The sequence below is a fragment of the Hordeum vulgare genome, chromosome 2H (genome assembly GCF_904849725.1).
Source record: "Hordeum vulgare subsp. vulgare chromosome 2H, MorexV3_pseudomolecules_assembly, whole genome shotgun sequence".
Taxonomy (NCBI): domain Eukaryota; kingdom Viridiplantae; phylum Streptophyta; class Magnoliopsida; order Poales; family Poaceae; genus Hordeum; species Hordeum vulgare.
The window spans coordinates 70,782,720-70,801,803 of NC_058519.1; positions in this window are offsets into that span (position 1 = coordinate 70,782,720).

Below are 19,084 nucleotides of genomic sequence, written 5' to 3' on the forward strand. Positions count from 1 at the left end.
TGAGAGATGATGAGGGTGGGATTACATTTCTGCAATCCCACTATGTTGAGAAGATTTTGAGTCGCTTAGGATATTCAGACTACATAATTTCTCAAACATCATATGATCCTAGTGTGCTGATTCGAAAGTTCAAAGGCACAACTATAAATCAATTGAGATTCTCTCAAATTATCGGTTCTCTTATGTACCTAGCTAGCGCAACGAGGCATGACATCGCGTTTGTTGTGAGCAAACTTAGCCGGTTTTTTGCAAACCCGGGCGATGTTCATTGTGTTGGAAATATGTCCTAGAGGCAATAATAAATTGGTTATTATTATATTTCCTTGTTCATAATAATCGTTTATTATCCATGCTAGAATTTTATTGATTGGAAACTCAAATACATGTGTGGATACATAGACAACACAATGTCCCTAGTGAACCTCTAGTTGACTAGCTCGTTGATCAAAGATGGTCAAGGTTTCCTGGCCATAAACAAGTGTTGTAACTTGATAACGGGATCACTTCATTGGGAGAATGATGTGATGGACAAGACCCAAACTATAAACGTAGCATATGACCGTGTCATTTTATTGCTACTGTTTTTCTGCATGTCAATGTATCTGTTCCTATGAACATGAGATCATGCAACTCCCGGACACTGGAGGAATACCTTGTGTATAAAACTTCGCAACGTAACTGGGTGACTATAAAGGTGCTCTATAGGTATCTCCAAAGGTGTATGTTGGGTTGGCATGGATCAAGACTGGGATTTGTCACTCCATGTGACGGAGAGGTATCTCGGGGCCCACTCGGTAATACAACATCACAACAAGCCTTGCAAGCAATGTGACTAAGGAGTTAGTCACGGGATCTTGTATTACCAAACGAGTAAAGATACTTGCCTGTAATGATATTGAACTAGGTATGGAGATACCGACGATCGAATCTCGGGCAAGTAACATACTGAAGGACAAAGGGAATAGTATACGGGGTTATATGAATCCTTGACATAGAGGTTCAACCGATAGATATCTTAGTACAATATGTAGGATCCAATATGGAATTCTAGGTCCCGCTGTTGGTTATTGACCGGACAGTGTCTTAGGTCATGTCTACATAGTTCTCGAACCCGCATGGTCTGCACACTTAAGGCTCGGTGACGTTTCTGTGTTGGTGACCGAAGGTTGTTCGGAGTCCTGCATGAGATCCCGGACATCACGAAGGTTTCCGGAATGGTCCGGAAACAAAGATATATATATATATATATATATATATATATATATATATATATATATATATATATATAGGAAGTTCTGTTTTGGTCACCGGAAAAGTTTCGGGCTCATCGGTATTGTACCGGGAGTGCCGGGAGGGGTGTCGGGGACCATCAAGAGGGGTGTCACGCTCCAAGGGGTCTCATGGGCTGTGGGAAGAGATAATCCAGCCTTAGTGGGCTGGAATAAGTTCCCACTAAGGCCCAGAAGGTTTGAGAAGGAAAAAGCAAGGTGGAAAGAGTTTCCAAGTGGGAAGGAGGAATCCTACTCCAAATAGGATTGGAGTAGGACTCCTCCTCCTCTCCCTTGCGCAAGGGAAGAGAAAGGCTGCCCGAGGGCACAACCCTCTCCCTCGTCTCATCCTATATATACTAAGGGTTTTGAGGGTTTTAGACACAATAGAAAACAGCCAAGTGCTGCCCTCTCTCTAGATCTGTTTCTCCTCTAGTTTCACCGGTGCTTAGGCGAAGCCCTGCTGGAATAGCACCACCACCACCACCACCATGCCGCCGTGCTGGAGAACTCATCTACCTCTCCGCCCCCTCTTGCTGGATAAAGAAGGTGGAGATCGTCATCGAGCTGTACGTGTGCTTAACGCGGAGGTGTCGTCCGTTCAACACTAGATTGGGAAGGATCGTGATGAAGTTCGCGGGATGGAACATGATCAGATCGTGGGATGGATCGTGATGAGATCGTGGGACGACGACGATTTGAATCGCGGAAACGTTCCACTACATCAACCGCGTTATATACGCTTCCGCTTAGCGATCTACAAGGGTATGTAGATGCACTCTCCCCTTGTTGGAAATATGCCCTAGAGGCAACAATAAATTAGTTATTATTATATTTCTTTGATCATGATAATCGTTTATTATCCATGCTATAATTGTATTGATTGGAAACACAAATACATGTGTGGATACATAGACAAAGCACTGTCCCTAGTAAGCCTTTAGTTGACTAGCTCGTTGATCAAAGATGGTTGAGGTTTCCTAACCATAGACAAGTGTTGTCACTTGATAACAGGATCACATCATTAGGAGAATGATGTGATGGACAAGACCCAAACTATAAACGTAACATATGATCGTATGAGTTTATTGTTACTGTTTTCTGCATGTCAATGTATCTGTTCCTATGACCATGAGATCATGCAACTCCCATACACTGGAGGAATACCTTGTGTGTATCAAATGTCGCAACGTTACTGGGTGACTATAAAGTTGCTCTACATGTATCTCCAAAGGTGTCTGTTGGTTTGGCATGGATCAAGATTGGGATTTGTCACTCCGTGTATCGGAGAGGTATCTCGGGGCCCACTCGGTAATACAACATCACAACAAGCCTTGCAAGCAATGTGACTAAGGAGTTAGTTACGGGATCTTGTATTACGGAATGAGTAAAGAGACTTGCCGGTAACGAGATTGAACTAGGTATCGAGATACCGACGATCGAATCTCGGGCAAGTGACATACCGAAGGACAAAGTGAACATCATACGGGATTAACTGATTCATTTACATAGAGGTTCAACCGATAGAGATCTTCGTAGAATATGTGGGAGCCAATATGGACATCCATGTTCTGCAATATGGCCATGTCTGCATAGTTCTAGAACGCGCAGGCACTACAGGAATCAGCTTCTTTGCCGTTTGCCATCACAGACGGCAAAGACTAAATCCCGGACGGCAAAGAGAATACCATAGACGGCAAAGAATCTCACGGCCGGGAAAATTTCTGCGTCAGCCTACGACGACATCGTACCTTCTTTGCCGTCTGCCTCCCCAAAGCGGACGGCAAAGCTCTTTGCGGTCAGCTTTCCATAGGAGCAGTCGGCAAAGAGCTCGAGACGGCAGCCGACAGGCGTTGCCTCCGTTAGGGGTTAACGGAGGCTTTGCCGTGTGCCTCCCCCTTATTCTTTGCCGTCTGCCTCCCCCTTATTCTTTGTTGCTGTCTGCCTCCTCCTCCTCCACCCTCCACTCTTTGTCGTCTGCCTCCTCCTCCCCCCTCCTCTGTGCCCTCTTCTTTGCCGTCTGCCCACCCTGGAGGCAGATGACAAAAAGCCTATATAGACACCCCAGGATGCACAGCTGGGTGCCATGTGGCACCTTTGCCATCTGCCAGCTGATGGCACAGGTCTTTGCCATCAGCTGGCAGACGGCAAAGAGCCCATATAGTACCTGTTTTTTGTTTTATATTATTTCACAGCACATATATATATATATATTTGACAGCACATTTATATAATTAATCACACATGTATGATATATAGTTCACCACACATATACTTGCCAACACACACACATATATATATATATATATATATATATATATATATATATATAACTCACCACACATATATGATATACATATAAATCAATGTACATCCCCATGTATCGAAAGAACCAACATACAAAGTATTGCACTGTTTATCCATATATACATATACATATAGTTCTACAATGTTCATCAACTCAAATGAAAACTAGATGATATACATATAAAGTTCATCCATCGACATTGTTCAACTCCATGAATGCTAGCTTCCATGCATGTAGTATATCCAATCTGCAAAAATGTGAATAAGAAAGTCAGAAGAAGAACGAAATATGATGTTTTTGAGCTAATTATGTCATTTTTAGCGGAAAACAAGCTAAGAATATAATATTCATGAGCTAACCAAGGTTCTTATGCCATTTTTAGCTTATTATGGCATTTTGGAGCTAAATGGGTTAATTATGTCATTGTTGGGGAAATTAAAGCAAGGATAATACGACAGAGGAGAAGAAAGAGGAGGAGGAGGAGAAGAAGAAGAAATTAGGAAGGAGGAGAATGACGAGGAGGAGGAGGAGAAGGACTAGAAGGTCCTTGGCCTTCTCCTCCTCCTCCTCCACCTTCTCCTTCTTCTCTTCTTCTTATTCTTCTTTCTTTCTTTTCATTTTTCCTATTTATTCTCCTCTTCTCCTCTTGTTGGAGCTAAATTACCTAATTATGTCTTTTTGGAGCTATATGGGCAAATTATCCCATTTTAGAGGAAAACAAGCTAAGAATATAATATTCATGAGCTAACCAAGGTTCTTATGCCATTTTGAGCTTATTATGGCATTTTGGAGCTAAATGGGCTAATTATGTCATTGTTGGGGAAATTAAAGCAAGGATAATATGAAAGAGGAGAAGAAAGAGGAGGAGGAGGAGAAGAAGAAGAAATCGAGAAGGAGGAGAAGGAGGAGAAGGAGCAGGAGGAGAAGGACTAGAAGGTCATTGGCCTTCTCCTCCTCCTCCTCCTCCTCCTCCTCCTTCTTCTCTTCTTCTTCTTCTTCTTCTTTCTATTCATTTGGCCTATTTATTCTCCTCTTCTCCTCTTGTTGGAGCTAAATTACCTAATTATGTCTTTTTGGAGCTAAATGGGTTAATTATCCCATTTTAGAGGAAAACAAGCTAAGTTTATAATATTCATGAGCTAACCAAGGTTCTTATGCCATTTTGAGCTTATTATGGTATTTTGGAGCTAAATGGGCTAATTATGTCATTGTTGGGGAAATTAAAGCAACGATAATACGAAAGAGGAGAAGAAAGAGGAGGAGGAGGAGAAGAAGAAGAAATCGAAAAGAAGGAGGAGAAGGAGGAGGAGGAGGAGAAGGACTAGAAGGTCCTTGGCCTTCTCCTTCTCCTCCTCCTCCTTCTCCTTCTTCTCTTCTTCTTCTTCTTCTTCTTCTTCTTCTTCTTCTTTCTTTTCATTTTTCCTATTTCTTCTCCTCTTCTCCTCTTGTTGGAGCTACATTACCTAATTATGTCTTTTTGGAGCTAAATGGGCTAATTATCCCATTTTAGAGGAAAACAAGCTAAATATATAATATTCATGAGCTAACCAAGGTTCTTATGCCATTTTGAGCTTATTATGGCATTTTGGAGCTAAATGGGCAAATTATGTCATTGTTGGGGAAATTAAAGCAAGGATAATATGAAAGAGGAGAAGAAAGAGGAGGAGGAGGAGAAGAAGAAGAAATCAAGAAGGAGGAGAAGGAGGAGGAGGAGAAGGACTAGAAGGTCCTTGGCCTTCTCCTCCTTCTCCCCATCCTTCTCCTTCTTCTCTTCTTCTTCTTCTTCTTCTTCTTCTTCTTCTTCTCCTTCTTTCTTTTCATTTTTCCCATTTCTTCTCCTCTTCTCCTTTTGTTGGAGCTAAATTACCTAATTATGTCTTTTTGGAGCTAAATGGGCTAATTATCCCATTTTATAGGAAAACAAGCTAAATATATAATATTCAAGAGCTAACCAAGGTTCTTATGCCATTTTGAGGTTATTATGGCATTTTGGAGCTAAATGGGATAATTATGTCATTGTTGGGGAAATTAAAGCAAGGATAATATGAAAGAAGAGAAGAAAGAGGAGGAGGAAGAGAAGAAGAAGAAATCAAGAAGAAGGAGGAGAAGGAGGAGGAGGAGAAGGACTAGAAGGTCCTTGGCCTTCTCCTCCTTCTCCTACTCCTCCTCCTACTCCTCCTCCTTCCCCTTCTTGTCTTCTTCTTCTTTCTTTTCATTTTTCCTATTTCTTCTCCTTTTGTTGGAGCTAAATTACCTAATTATGTCTTTTTGGAGCTAAATGGGCTAATTATCCCATTTTAGAGGAAAACAAGCTAAGTATATAATATTCATGAGCTAACCAAGGTTCTTATGCCATTTTGAGGTTATTATGGCATTTTGGAGCTAAATGGGCTAATTATGTCATTGTTGGGGAAATTAAAGTAAGGATAATATGAAAGAGGAGAAGAAAGAGGAGGAGGAGGAGAAGAAGAAGAAATCAAGAAGAAGGAGGAGAAGGAGGAGAAGGAGGAGGAGTAGAAGGACTAGAAGGTCCTTGGACTTCTCCTCCTTCTCCTCCTGCTCCTCCTTCTCCTTCTTCTCTTCTTCTTCTTCTTCTTTCTTTTCATTTTTCCTATTTCTTCTCCTCTTCTCCTCTTCTTGGATCTAAATTAGCTAACTATGTATTTTTGGAGCTAAATGGGCTAATTATCTCATTTTAGAGGAAAACAAGCTAAGTATATAATATTAATGAGCTAACCAAGGTTCTTATGCCATTTTGAGGTTGTTATGGCATTTTGGAGCTAAATGGACTAATTATGTATTTTTGGAGCTAAATGGGCTAACTATGTCATTGTTGGGGAAATTAAGGCAAGGAGAATATGAAAGAGGAGAAGAGAAACTTACCGTAGTGGTCATCAAGGAGGAGAAACACCTGGAGAAGGCTCGTGCGATGCCGCTCGGGAGTTATTCTGCAGAATAGATATTTTGCAATGTCTCAGTTAGCATGATGACACTCAATTATTAATACTAGTTTATAATGAAACTCACCGTGCCAATCGAAGAGAAGACGGGCATCGGCGGAGGGACGTGACCGCTCTTCTCGCACAGACCCTGAAGAGTGGGTCGTATTAGTTAGTAATGAAACAAACATTCCACACATGATTTGGCTAATGTGAAAAAAAACTTACCACAAAAAGCTCGTACACGGCCCGTTGACCCGCCTCATTCCGAGACCTCTCCTCCTCAATCAATCGTGCCGTGGTCTGGTCCCTCTCATAAAGAGCAGCCTGACTTGCCAATCTCTCTTTCTCAAGAGCAGCCTCAAGAGCAGCCTGGCTTGCTAATCTCTCTTTCTCAAGAGCAGCCTGGTTTGCCAATCTCTCGTTATGAAGAGCAGCCTGAAACACCATTCCTCGTTACCACAGTAATGATCTATGGTGACACACATAATGAAATGGATGAAAGTGTTCTTAGTCCGTACAACTAACCTCGATGGCAAGTTCGACTGGTCGTGGACGACACATTATCTCAGGACAGCTGCTCGACTGGCGCGCCTTGATCTCCTGAAGAGTGAGTGGACAACGTATTATCCCATCTCCAATGGCTATCGAGCCATGGGGCCTCCCGCCACCAGATATCATCACCAGCTCTGGATCCAAAGGTTCCTGGCTAGGGTTAAAGTCATCCCCTTTCGTAGCCTTCCCCGCGTCCCTGTATGCCACGTGCTTCTGGTGGGATGATATGTTGGTGAAGTTATTGGGATCATCCAGGTCAGACTCAGAGAATGCCTTCGCCTTCTTGTATGAGGCAGTATGGGCCATGCCATAAAGGTCGTACAAGTGTGGCATCTCCGTCTTATTGTGATGCGCCTAAAAGAGAGGAACAAAATATTAGCATCAAGAATGAATTGCATGAATCATGAAGCAAATCACATACCCAGTTTCGTCCAAACTGAAGTAAGTTAGCGCTACCTTGATGGTGTGGCACACCAACCATTTGGCTACACCGATCCTTCGCATTCTCGTGGACGGCTCGCCAGCTGCCTGTGCACCACTCATCAACCAACGCGTCCCAACAATCCATCTTATCCGCACACCATCTCAGGGGCACCTGTAAGTTCTTAGAAAGAATTTTCAGCGCTACGCCTATGAATGAAATCAAGAAAACTACGTAGAAGGACATAAGAATAGGTAATTACCTTCATGTATTGCTCCTTCTTCAGAAACTTTCCGCGGCAATCCTTCTTCTGCTTCTTAATACCACGCGTGGCGTAGTAATCTCGAATAGCCTATGGCCGAGCCTCGTGGCGCAAGTTCTGTAGTAACCGCCTATACTCGGCCTCGAGAACCCTGGCCGCCTCCTCCTCATATCCATCCTCACACCTATAGAAGGTCTGCAATCAAACGTGAAAACACCAATTAGTACAATAATTAGCTATATTGTTAATTTTAGATTCTGTAAAAGGATAATTTACCCAAAAGCTCTTGATCACCATCTCGGCCCTCGCGTGGCACAAGACACCATCTATAATCTCCTCCGGCGGGGCCTGCGCAGCCTGGTAGTGCTCCCAGGAAAATCCTAGTGTAGGAACCTGACCCTCACCAGGCAACGTGACAAACCCCGGGAAATTTGTCCGGCAAAGCACACCAAGGACGGAGTTCGGCCTGCAGACTCCAAGAGGGTGTACCCATCCCCTGCAGTATGATAAGGTCAACGCATTAGATATTTGAACAAACTTGAAGGCATTAGATAAAAAAAGAGTAAATGTACTTACCTATCTCCTTCAGGTTTAATCACCGGCCTCTGCTCGCGGGTAGCCTACGCGACCGGGAGACGTGTACTACCACGCTTGTACACGGTGGCCCCGTCCACCTGCACATCACCCTCACTATCCGTAAGCTCATCCCCGCCATCCCCGCCCCCTGAGCCACCCGGACCCTCGGTCTAATCCGGCAACTCGGTACGATCCGGCCATGTGTCCCATCCGGGCCTCTCCACGTCGAGTGAAGCCTCCGGAACCGTAGTCTCCTCCGGCTGCTCCTGGGCCGAATCCACCTCGACCCGAGGCTGCTCCTGGACCGGAGTCTCATGGGACGAATGCCGGTCAACAACAGGCTCCTGGAAGGGAGTCCCCGTATCCTCCTCCGCAAATGGGTCGACCATAGTAGTCCTATGCTCGGGTGAATGAGCTGGTGGTGGTGGCTTGGACGGCTCAACAGTCCTCCTGGATCTTCCGCGGCCACCACCTCTCCCTGTACCCTTCCCCTTCTTCCCTACCCAACCAGCACCTCTCCCAGTGGGCAATGCCGCCGACGAAGAAGAACCCATGAGTGGTGTCGACAGACTGTCTGCCAAGGCTCTACGGAGATATAGGGGTGGAAGGGAAGTACCACCCCTCGTGTGGGGCGCCTGGGAAGAACCCGTCGAGCGATGTGGACCAACGCCCACCATCTTTCCACACCTGGTGACCTGCCATGATAAAGATTAAAATAAATTAGTACAACATAAAAAAATTGAATAACTGACATGAATAATAATATGTACATGAATAATAAAGATTAAAATATATATAATTTAAGTTGTGAATCTTACAAACTAATAATCATCATCAATAAATGCATCATCATCATCACTATCACGCATGTCTTCATGAATGACGTGCTCGTCGGGTTCAACGGCGTGAAGTTGTGAAAGGCCTTCCTTTAATTGTTGAAGCATTGACAGGTCATCCGCATCAGTAACCTCTACGAGTTCCAGGTCTTCTGGTTCCGGCTCAGGGCTGGAGTCGGATTCATTGTCGCTGTCTACTTCCATGTTCTTGGGTGAGGCACGGCGGTTCTTGAAACATTTCTTGGAAAGACGTGTTTCTTGGAAGAATTCTCCATCATATGTGTCTGGGTTAATGTGAGGTTCATAATCCTGTTCATTTGGGAGAGGTGGTCTGACATGTGGCGGCACTTCATAAACAACATACCAACCTTCCAGATTCTTATCCGTTTGGCATGCCCATGGTAGATAGAAAACTTGGGTCGCGTGTTGAGCCGTAATATAGACATCGGGAACATCTAAATGGGAGTTTGGATTGATTTCGACTAGTCCTATATGTTCATGAGTCCTTCTAGTATTTTTCGGCTGGAACCAATAACATTTGAAGACTACGACGTTCGGTGGGTTCTCACCATAGAATTGGAGTTCATAAATTGCTTCAACTCTTCCATAATACTCGATAACACCTTCGCCGATAGCAGAGACACCACAATTTGTAGATTTCCGGTCGGGCATAGATAGCTCTTTGCCAAAGGTACGAAAGAGATACCCGTTGATGTTGTATTTCTCAAATGAACGGACATTATAGTCAAAACCATTAGCGACTTGTCTCAATTCGGCGTCCATAGACTCTGAATTAGCCTACAAGTTTAATACGAAATGGTTGTTGCATTAGCTGCAAGTTAGACCAAGAATGAAATGGTCCATTATTGATAATTACCGTTTGTTTGAACCAAGAGATGAAACCGGGATAGCCGCCTCCTGTCTTTGACAGAAGCTCATACTCTTCGACGGAATCATTTTCGATCACCGCTGCATCCGAGAATTTGGCGACGTAACGGCTGTTTGAAATATCCGGGAATAAGAGCAGTTCAAATGAATTAGAAGTTACGGGAAAATGTGCCGAGAACTCACTTGATGTACGGCCGCACTTCTGTTAGGTTGTTGAAGATATACAACGAAATGTTCCGCCATTCTTCGACATCCATCGTCATTGGTTTCGAAGCACCGACTGGTGCGAGCTTCCCTTTGAATAGGCTAAGGTTGGACCCACCTTTTTAGGGTCTGCATCATTGTTCCGAGGCTTCGGATTATGCAAATGATGATTTTTGGCTTCGTAGTGTGCTGTCACAAAGTTTGCCACCTCCTCAGTAATGAATGCCTCAGCCATCGATGCTTCAATTCTATGCTTATTTTTACATTTAGCTCGAAGGGTCTTCTGCATCCTCTCAGTTGCATAGCACCAACGATCTTGCACGGGCCCACCCAATCTTACCTCGGTCGGTAGATGTAAAATCAAATGCTGCATTGGATTAAAGAAGCCCGGTGGAAAGATCTTCTCTAACTTGCACAACAACTCCGGTGCAAACTCCTCCATGTCTTGTACCATGCCAGGCGACAATTCTTTCGCACAAAGAACACGGAAGAAATAGCTCAGCTCCGCCAGTACTAGCCATTCATCCTGAGGAATAAAGCCACGTAACATCACCGGCATTACCCGCTCTAGCCATATGTGCCAATCATGACTCTAGAGACCAAAGATTTTTAATTTTTCGAGATTCGCTGCCCTCTTTAGATTTGCTGCATACCCATCGGGGAACATCAAGTGCATTTTGACCCACAAGATAATTTCCCTCATAGCTGGCCTTCCAAGATTGAACCAGGCCTTTGGCTTTGACCACTTATGCTTTCCTTTGCCTTCTCGCATGCTTTGTAACGGTCTATGACATAGTGTCTCTTGATCGACTCTAGCCTTAATATTATCCTTTGTCTTACCATCTATGTCGAACAATGTACCAAAAATAGCCTCTCCGATATTCTTTTCAGTGTGCATCATGTTGATATTGTGTGGAAGAAGGAGGTCTTTGAAGTAAGGCAGATCCCAGAAGCATGGCTTGTGAGTCCAGGCGTGTTTTGAATTATACCCCTTGAAATACCCTGGATGCTCTGGATCAGGCTCGAGGGCGTTTAACTGATCCAGGATCTGTTGGCCTGTGAACGCAGGTGGTGCCAAGTTTTTGACAACTTTACCTTTGGTAAAGTTCTTCTTGTCTTTTCTGAACTGATGGTCAGGATCCAGGAACTGTCTATGCAAGTCAAAGCAAGAATACTTCCGACCCTCCTGCAACCAATGAAACTAAAGAGCTGCCTTGCATTGGGGGCACGGGAACCTTCCATGCACACACCATCCAGAGAATAGCGCATATGCTGGCAAGTCATGCATAGAGTACATGTACCACACATGCATTTTGAAGTTTTCTTTTCTAGCGGCATCGTATGTCTTGACCCCATTATCCCAAGCTTCTTCCAATTCATCCTTAAGCGGTTGCAGGTACACATTCATATTCTTCCCCGGATAATTGGGCCCTGGAATTATCAACGTCAGAAATATGTTCTTTCTTTGCATAATCTGCCCCGGGGGGGGGGGGGGGGGAGATTGAGTGGAATGACAAATATAGGCCAACAACTGTATTGGGTTGCCATCATGCCGAAGGGATTAAAACCATCCGTGGCGGCGCAGACTCGAGGATTCCTTGGATCTGTCACTTTATCCTGATGCAATCCATCGAAATGTTTCCACGCTTCCCCATCCGATGTGTGTACCATCATCTTATTCCGATCCGCATCTAGTTCGGTTCTTTTGCCCAATTTGTGCCATGTCATCTGTCTGGCTGTCTCTTCGACCATGAAAAGACGTTGAAGTCTTGGTACGATTGGCATATACCGAAGAACACTAACTGCGATTTTGGTCTGCCTCTTCTCACCCATACCGTTGTCTACCACAAGATACCTGCAAGACTCGCAATTGGGACAATAGTCCAAGTGTGCATACTCCTTCCTAAATAAGACACATCCTTTCTCACATGCATCTATCTTCTCATAGGGCATCTTAAGTACACGAAGTATTTTGTCCGACTGGTACAGGTTTGCAGGCATGACATGGCCTTTGGGTAGGAAGCGTCCAAATAGTGTCGTCATCGCGTCATAGAATTCTCTTCCCAAGTTGAACTGAGCCTTCAGAGCCATTACTTGTGCAATTGCATCCAGCTGACAGAGCTCAGTGTGCTCATGGAGAGGATGTTTTGAAGACTCCAACATTTCATAGAAGGCCTTTGCAGATTCCTCCATCTCATCTTCCGAATCCCGAGCATCATCAAAGTCTTGCACCATGTCTTCGATCCCGGTACCATGCTCGTCCGTGCGACGACGGACCACCTCAGCTCTTGTGCGTTGTATTGACTCACCATGAAATGTCCACACCGTATAATTAGGCTTAAAACCCCTCCTCTGCAGGTGTTTAATCATTACAGCATCTGTCGTCTTTTTATAGTTGTCGCATCCAGGACACGGGCAATAGTTTCTTTCCTGGCCATTTGCGAATGCGGCTTTCACAAATTCCTTTGTTTTTACAAACCATTCTTTCGTCATCTCTTTCTGACTAGGGTGACCGGTATACATCCACGCACGATCACTCATCTTGCGTAGCTACTAAAGACAGAAGAAATATATTTATATATAATTTAGCATTTATATTCATCGGTTAATCAGGTTCGCCATTTTTATTACGTCCAGGCAACCTACACGCTAATAGGTAAAGATAGGTCCTAATCCCACCGGAGTATGTGTAGATTGGGTTCGTTTTCCCATGCTCTGCTCCGGATCCAACGCAAAATTTCAGCAACACCTCCCCGCTGTTTTCCTGATACACGTCTCCGCTATAAACAGAGAGGATGTGCATCCGGAGAACAACAGGGAGGCACTGACGAAATTCCGCATCGGATCCAGAGCACAACATATATACGGGAAAACGAACCCAATGTACACATACTCGGGCTGTCCATGGATAATGTTGGACAATTTGAAAGGATGGCGGTTATAAATATGCAAAGACATGCATATTTATAGATGTCGCCCTTTCGAACGGGAGACGCATACTGGTCACGCATACTGATAAATTAATTGAATTACCTAAATCTAGAAAGTTTCATCCAGAAACCGAGCCACAGTAAATGAAGGGGCAGGGAGGAGATGAAATTTGTACCGACCCACGAATGCAGGGGCGGAGCTCGTACAGCGCACGGGCAGGTCTTCGCACAGCAGACCTCACAGCGACGAGACAACTATCTCATGTAAATCCAACCGATCAACACAAATATTCCAATTATGTCATTTTAGAGGAAAACAAGCTAAGTATATAATATTCATGAGCTAACCAAGGTTCTTATGCCATTTTGAGGTTATTATGGCATTTTGGAGCTAAATGGGCTAATTATGTCATTGTTGGGGAAATTAAAGCAAGGATAATATGAAAGAGGAGAACAAAGAGGAGGAGGAGGAGGAGAAGAAGAAATCAATAAGAAGGAGGAGAAGGAGGAGAAGGAGGAGGAGGAGAAGAAGGAGAAGGAGGAGAAGGTATTTTTGTTCTCTTCTTCTCTTCTTCTTCTTCTTCTTCTTCTTCTTTTTTATTTTTCCTATTTCTTCTCCTCTTCTCTTCTTGTTGGAGCTAAATGATCTAATTATGTCTTTTTGGAGCTATATGGGCTAATTATGCCATTTTAGAGGAAAACAAGCTAAGAATATAATATTCATGAGCTAACCGAGGTTCTTATGCCATTTTGAGCTTATTATGGAATTTTGGAGCTAAATGGGCTAATTATGTCTTCTTCTCTTCTTCTCTTCTTCTTCTTCTTCTTCTCTTCTTCTTCTCTTCTTATCTTCTTCTTTTCTTCTTCTCCTTATTATTGTCTTCTCTTCTTCTTCTTCTTCTTCTTCTTCTTCTTCGTCTTCTTCTTCTTCTTCTTCTTCTTCTTCTTCTTCTTCTTCTTCTGCTTCTTCTTCTTCTTCTTCTTCTTCTTCTTCTTCTTCTTCTCCTCCTCCTCCTCCTCCTCCTCTTCTCCTCTGCTCCTCCTCCTCCTCCTCTTCTTCTTCTTCCTCTTCTTTATATTAAGCTAACTAACTAACTAACCTAACTAACCAAGCTAACTAAACCTATCGCTAAACCTATATAGCACTAAACAGCATAAAAATAACAAAAACAAAATCTATATCACTAAGTAACTAAAATATAGCTCCTTCTTTTCCTTTCTCCTCTTCTTTCTTCTCCTCCTCCTCCTCCTCCTCTTCTTCTTCTTCTCCTCCTCCTCTCCTCTACTACTCTTCTTCTACTCTTCTCTTTTTCTTCTTCTTCTTCTTTTTCTTCTTCTTCTTCTTCTTCTTCTTCTTCTTCCTTTTATTCCTCTTCTTCTTCTTCTTCTTCTTCTTCTTCTTCTTCTTTTCTTCTTCTCCTCCTCCTCTTCTTCTTCATTTTCTTCTCATCTTGCACTGACCGAATTAACCTAAACTAGTAGTAACCTAATAAACTAACTATCTAAATTAACTATCTAATTTAAAAGAAAAAAACTGAAAAAATAGGGTACCGGAGGCACTCACCGAAGTTGGGGACGACCGGTGAGGGGAGGGGCCTGCGCAGGGAGACGGTGAGGGGAGGGGGCGGCGCAGGGGGTGGCGCAGGGAGCCGGTGAGGCGAGTGGGCGGCGCCGGGGTAGGTGAGGGGAGGGGGCGGCGCAGGGGGTGGCGCAGTGGTCGGCGTAGGGGGGCGGCGCAGGGGTGGCCAGCCGCTGGTGGTGCAGGAGGGAGGCGCGCACGACGGTGGGGAGAGAGACAGAGTGGGGAGTGGGGTAGTGGAGCGAGGGGCTAGGGGGAGACGACCGTTATAGGGACGTCAGCTTTGCCGTCTGCCCCCGGACGGCAAAGGGCCCCACAGCGGATGGCAAAGGCCAGGCGGACGACAAAGAGCCCGTCCGTTGGACCTGGCCAGGCCCAAGGTCTAGTGGGACCCATCTGCCCTCTGTGCCGTCTGCCCTAGGTCTCTTTGCCGTCCGCAGGCAGACGACAAAGCCCTGGCCGATGGCAAACATTCTGTTTACCATCAGTGAACCCTTTACCATCCGCTTTAGGTCAGCTGACGGGGAAGATCTTCTTTGCCATCAGCCAGTAGACAACAAAGAACTGGCTGATGGCAAATTACTGGATTCCAGTAGTGAGGGTCTGCACACTTAATGTTCGGTGACGTTTCGGTATAGTTGAGTTATATGTGTTGGTGACCGAAGGTTGTTCGGAGTCGCGGATGAGATCCCGGACGTCACGAGTGTTTCCGGAATGGTCCAGAAATGAAGATTGATATATAGGAAGTCCTGTTTTGGTCATCGGAAAAGTTTCGGGCTCATCGGTAGTGTACCGGGAGTGCCGGGAGGGGTGTCGGGGACCATCGGGAGGGGTGTCACGCCCCAAGGGTTCTCATGGGCTCTGGGAATAGATAAACCAGCCCCTAGTGGGCTGGAATAAGTTCCCACTACGGCCCATAAGGTTTGAGAAGAAAAAACAAGGTGGAAAGAGTTTCCAAGTGGGGAGGAGGAATCGTACTCCAAATAGGATTGGGGTAGGACTCGTCCTCCTCTCGCTTGCGCAAGGAAGAGAAAGGCTGCCCTAGGGTGCAGCCCTCTCCCTCCTCTCCTCCTATATGTACTAAGGGTTTTGTGGGTTTTAGAGACAACAGAAAACCGCCACGTGCTTCCCTCTCTCTCTAGATCTATTTCTTCTCAAGTTTCAGCGGTGCTTAGGCGAAGCCCTGCTGGAATAACACGACCAACATCACCACCACGCCACCGTGCTGCAGAACTCATCTATCTCTCCGCCCCCTCTTGCTGGATCAAGAAGGCAAAGATCGTCATCGAGGTGTACGTGTGCGGAACGCGGAGGTGCCTTCCGTTTGGCACCCGATTGGGACGGATCGTGGGATGGATCGTTAGACGGTTCGTGGGACGGATCATGGGATGGTTCGTAGGACGGATCGTGAAGACATACCACTACATCAACCGAGTTTATTAACGCTTCTGCTTAGCGATCTACAAGGGTATGTGGATCCGATCTCCCTCTCGTAGATGATCATCACCATGATAGCCCTTCGTGTGCGTAGGAAATTTTTTGTTTCCCATGCAACGTTCCCCAACAGTGGCATCATGAGCTAGGTTCATGCGTAGATGTAATATCGAGAAGAACACAAAAGTTTTTGTGGGCGTTGATGTTCAATTTGCAGCCATCCTTAGTCTTTTCTCGATTCGCGGTATTGTTGGATTGAAGCGGCCCGAACCAACCTTACTCGTATGCTTACGAGAGACCGGTTTCATCGACTAACATGCAACTTGTTGCATAAAGATGACTGACGGGTGTCTGTTTCTTCAACTTTAGTTGAATCGGATTAGACGGAGGTGGTCCTTGGAGAGAGGTTAAATAGCATTTTGCACATCACCATTGTGGTTTTGCGTAAGTAACATGCGATCATACTAGATACCCATAACAACCATGTAAAACATGCAACAACAAGTTAGAGGACGTCTAACTTGTTTTTGCAGGGTATGCATGTGATGTGATATGGCCAAAGACATGATGTGATATATTGGATGTATGAGATGATCATGTTGTTATAATTAAATATCGACTTGCACGTCGATGCTACGGAAACCGACAGGAGCCATAGGGTTGTCTTTAAACTAACGTTTGTGCTCGCATATGCGTTTACTATATTGCTAGGTTGTAGCTTTAGTAGTAATAGCATAGATAGCACGACAACCTCAATGGCGACACGTTGATGGAGATCATGGTGTGGCGCCAGTGACGATGAAGATCATGCCGGTGCTTTGGTGATGTAGACCAAGAAGCACGAGCTCATGGGCATATCATGTGACTTATGAATTGCATGTGATGTTAATCCTTTTATGCACCTTATCTTGCTTAGAACGATGGTAGCATTATAAGGTGATCCCTCACTAAAATTTCAAGATAAAATTGAGTTCTCCCCGACTATGCACCGTTGGGATAGTTCGTCGTTTCGAGACACCACGTGATGATCGGGCGTGATAGACTCAACATTCACATACAACGGGTGCAAAACAGTTGCACACGCGGAACACTCGGGTTAAACTTGACGAGACTAGCATGTACATACATGACCTCGGAACACAAGAGACCGAAAGGTCGAGCATGAATCATATAGTTGATATGATCAACATGGAGATGTTCACCACTGAAACTATACTCATCTCACGTGATGATCGGACTTGAGTTAGTGGATTTGGATCATGCACCACTCAAATGACTAGAGGGATGTCTATTTTGAGTGGGAGTTATTATTAATATGATTAGCTAAACTCAATTATCATGAACACAGTTAAAAAGGTCTTTGCAAATTATGTTGCAGCTTGCGTTGTAGTTCTACTGTTTTTTATGTTCCTAGAGAAAATTTAGTTGAAAGATGATAGTAGCAATTTTGCGGACTAAGTCCGTAAACTGAGGATTGTCCTCATTGCTGTACAGAAGGCTTATGTCCTTAATGCACCGCTCGGTGTGCTGAACCTCGAGTGTCGTCTTTGGATGTTTCGAACATCTGACATACACGTTTTTGATGACTACGTGATAGTTCAGTGCGTAATGCTTAACGACTTAGAATTGGGGCGCCGAAGACGTTTTGAAACGTCACGAAACATATGAGATGTTCTTAGAGATGAAATTGGGATTTCATGCTTGTACCCTTGTTGAGAGGTATGAGACCTCTGACAAGGTTCTTTGTCTACAAAGTAAAGGAGAAAAGCTCAATCGTTGAGCCTGTGCTCAGATTGTCTGAGTGCAACAGTCGCTTGAATCAAGTGGGAGTTAATCTTCCAGATGAGATAGTGATGGTTATTCAAAGTCACTGCCACCAAGCTGCTAGAGCTTCGGGATGAACTATAACATATCAAGGATAGATATGACGATCCTTTAGCGATTCGCAATGTTTGACACTACGAAAGTAGAAATCAATTAGGAGCATCAATTGCTGATGGTTAGTAAAACCACTAGTTTCAATAAGGGCAAGGGCTAGAAGGGATACTTCATGAAACGACAAACCAGTTGCTGGTCTAATGAAGAAACCCAAGGTTGAACCCAAACCCGACACTAAGTGCTTCTGTTATGAGGGGAACGGTCACTGAGGCGGAGCTACTCTAGATACTTGGTAGATGAGAAGGCTGGCGAAGTCGACGGAAGTATATTAGATATACATGATATTGATGTGTAATTTACTAGTACTCCTAGTAGCACGAGGGTATTAGATACCGGTTCAGTTGCTAAGTGTTAGTAACTCGAAATAAAAGCTACAGAATAAACGGAGACTAGCTAAAGGCGAGGTGTACGATATGTGTTGGAAGTGTTTCGAAGGTTGATGTGATCAAACATCGCACACTCCCTCTACCATCGGGATTAGTGTTAAACCGAAATAATTGTAATTTGGTTTTTGCGTTGACCATGAAATTGATTAGATCGTGTATATTGCAATACAATTATTCATTTAAAGAGAATAATGATTATTCTATTTGCTTGAATAAATACCTTCAATGGTTTATTGAATCTCGATTGTAGTGATACACATGTTCATAACATTGATGCCAAAAGATAAAAAGTAGTAATGATAGTACCACTTACTTGTAGCACTGCCGCTTGAGTCATGTTGGTGTAAAATGCATGAAGAAGCTCCATGCAGATGGATCTTTGTACTCACTCATTTTTGAAACGTTTGAGACATGCAAACCATACCTATTGGTATAAACGCATGAAGAAACTCCATAAAGATGGTTCGTTTGGACTCACTTGATTTTGAATCACTTGAGACATGCAAAGCATACCACATGGGCAAGATGACTGAAGGCCTCATTTTCCAGTGAGATGGAAC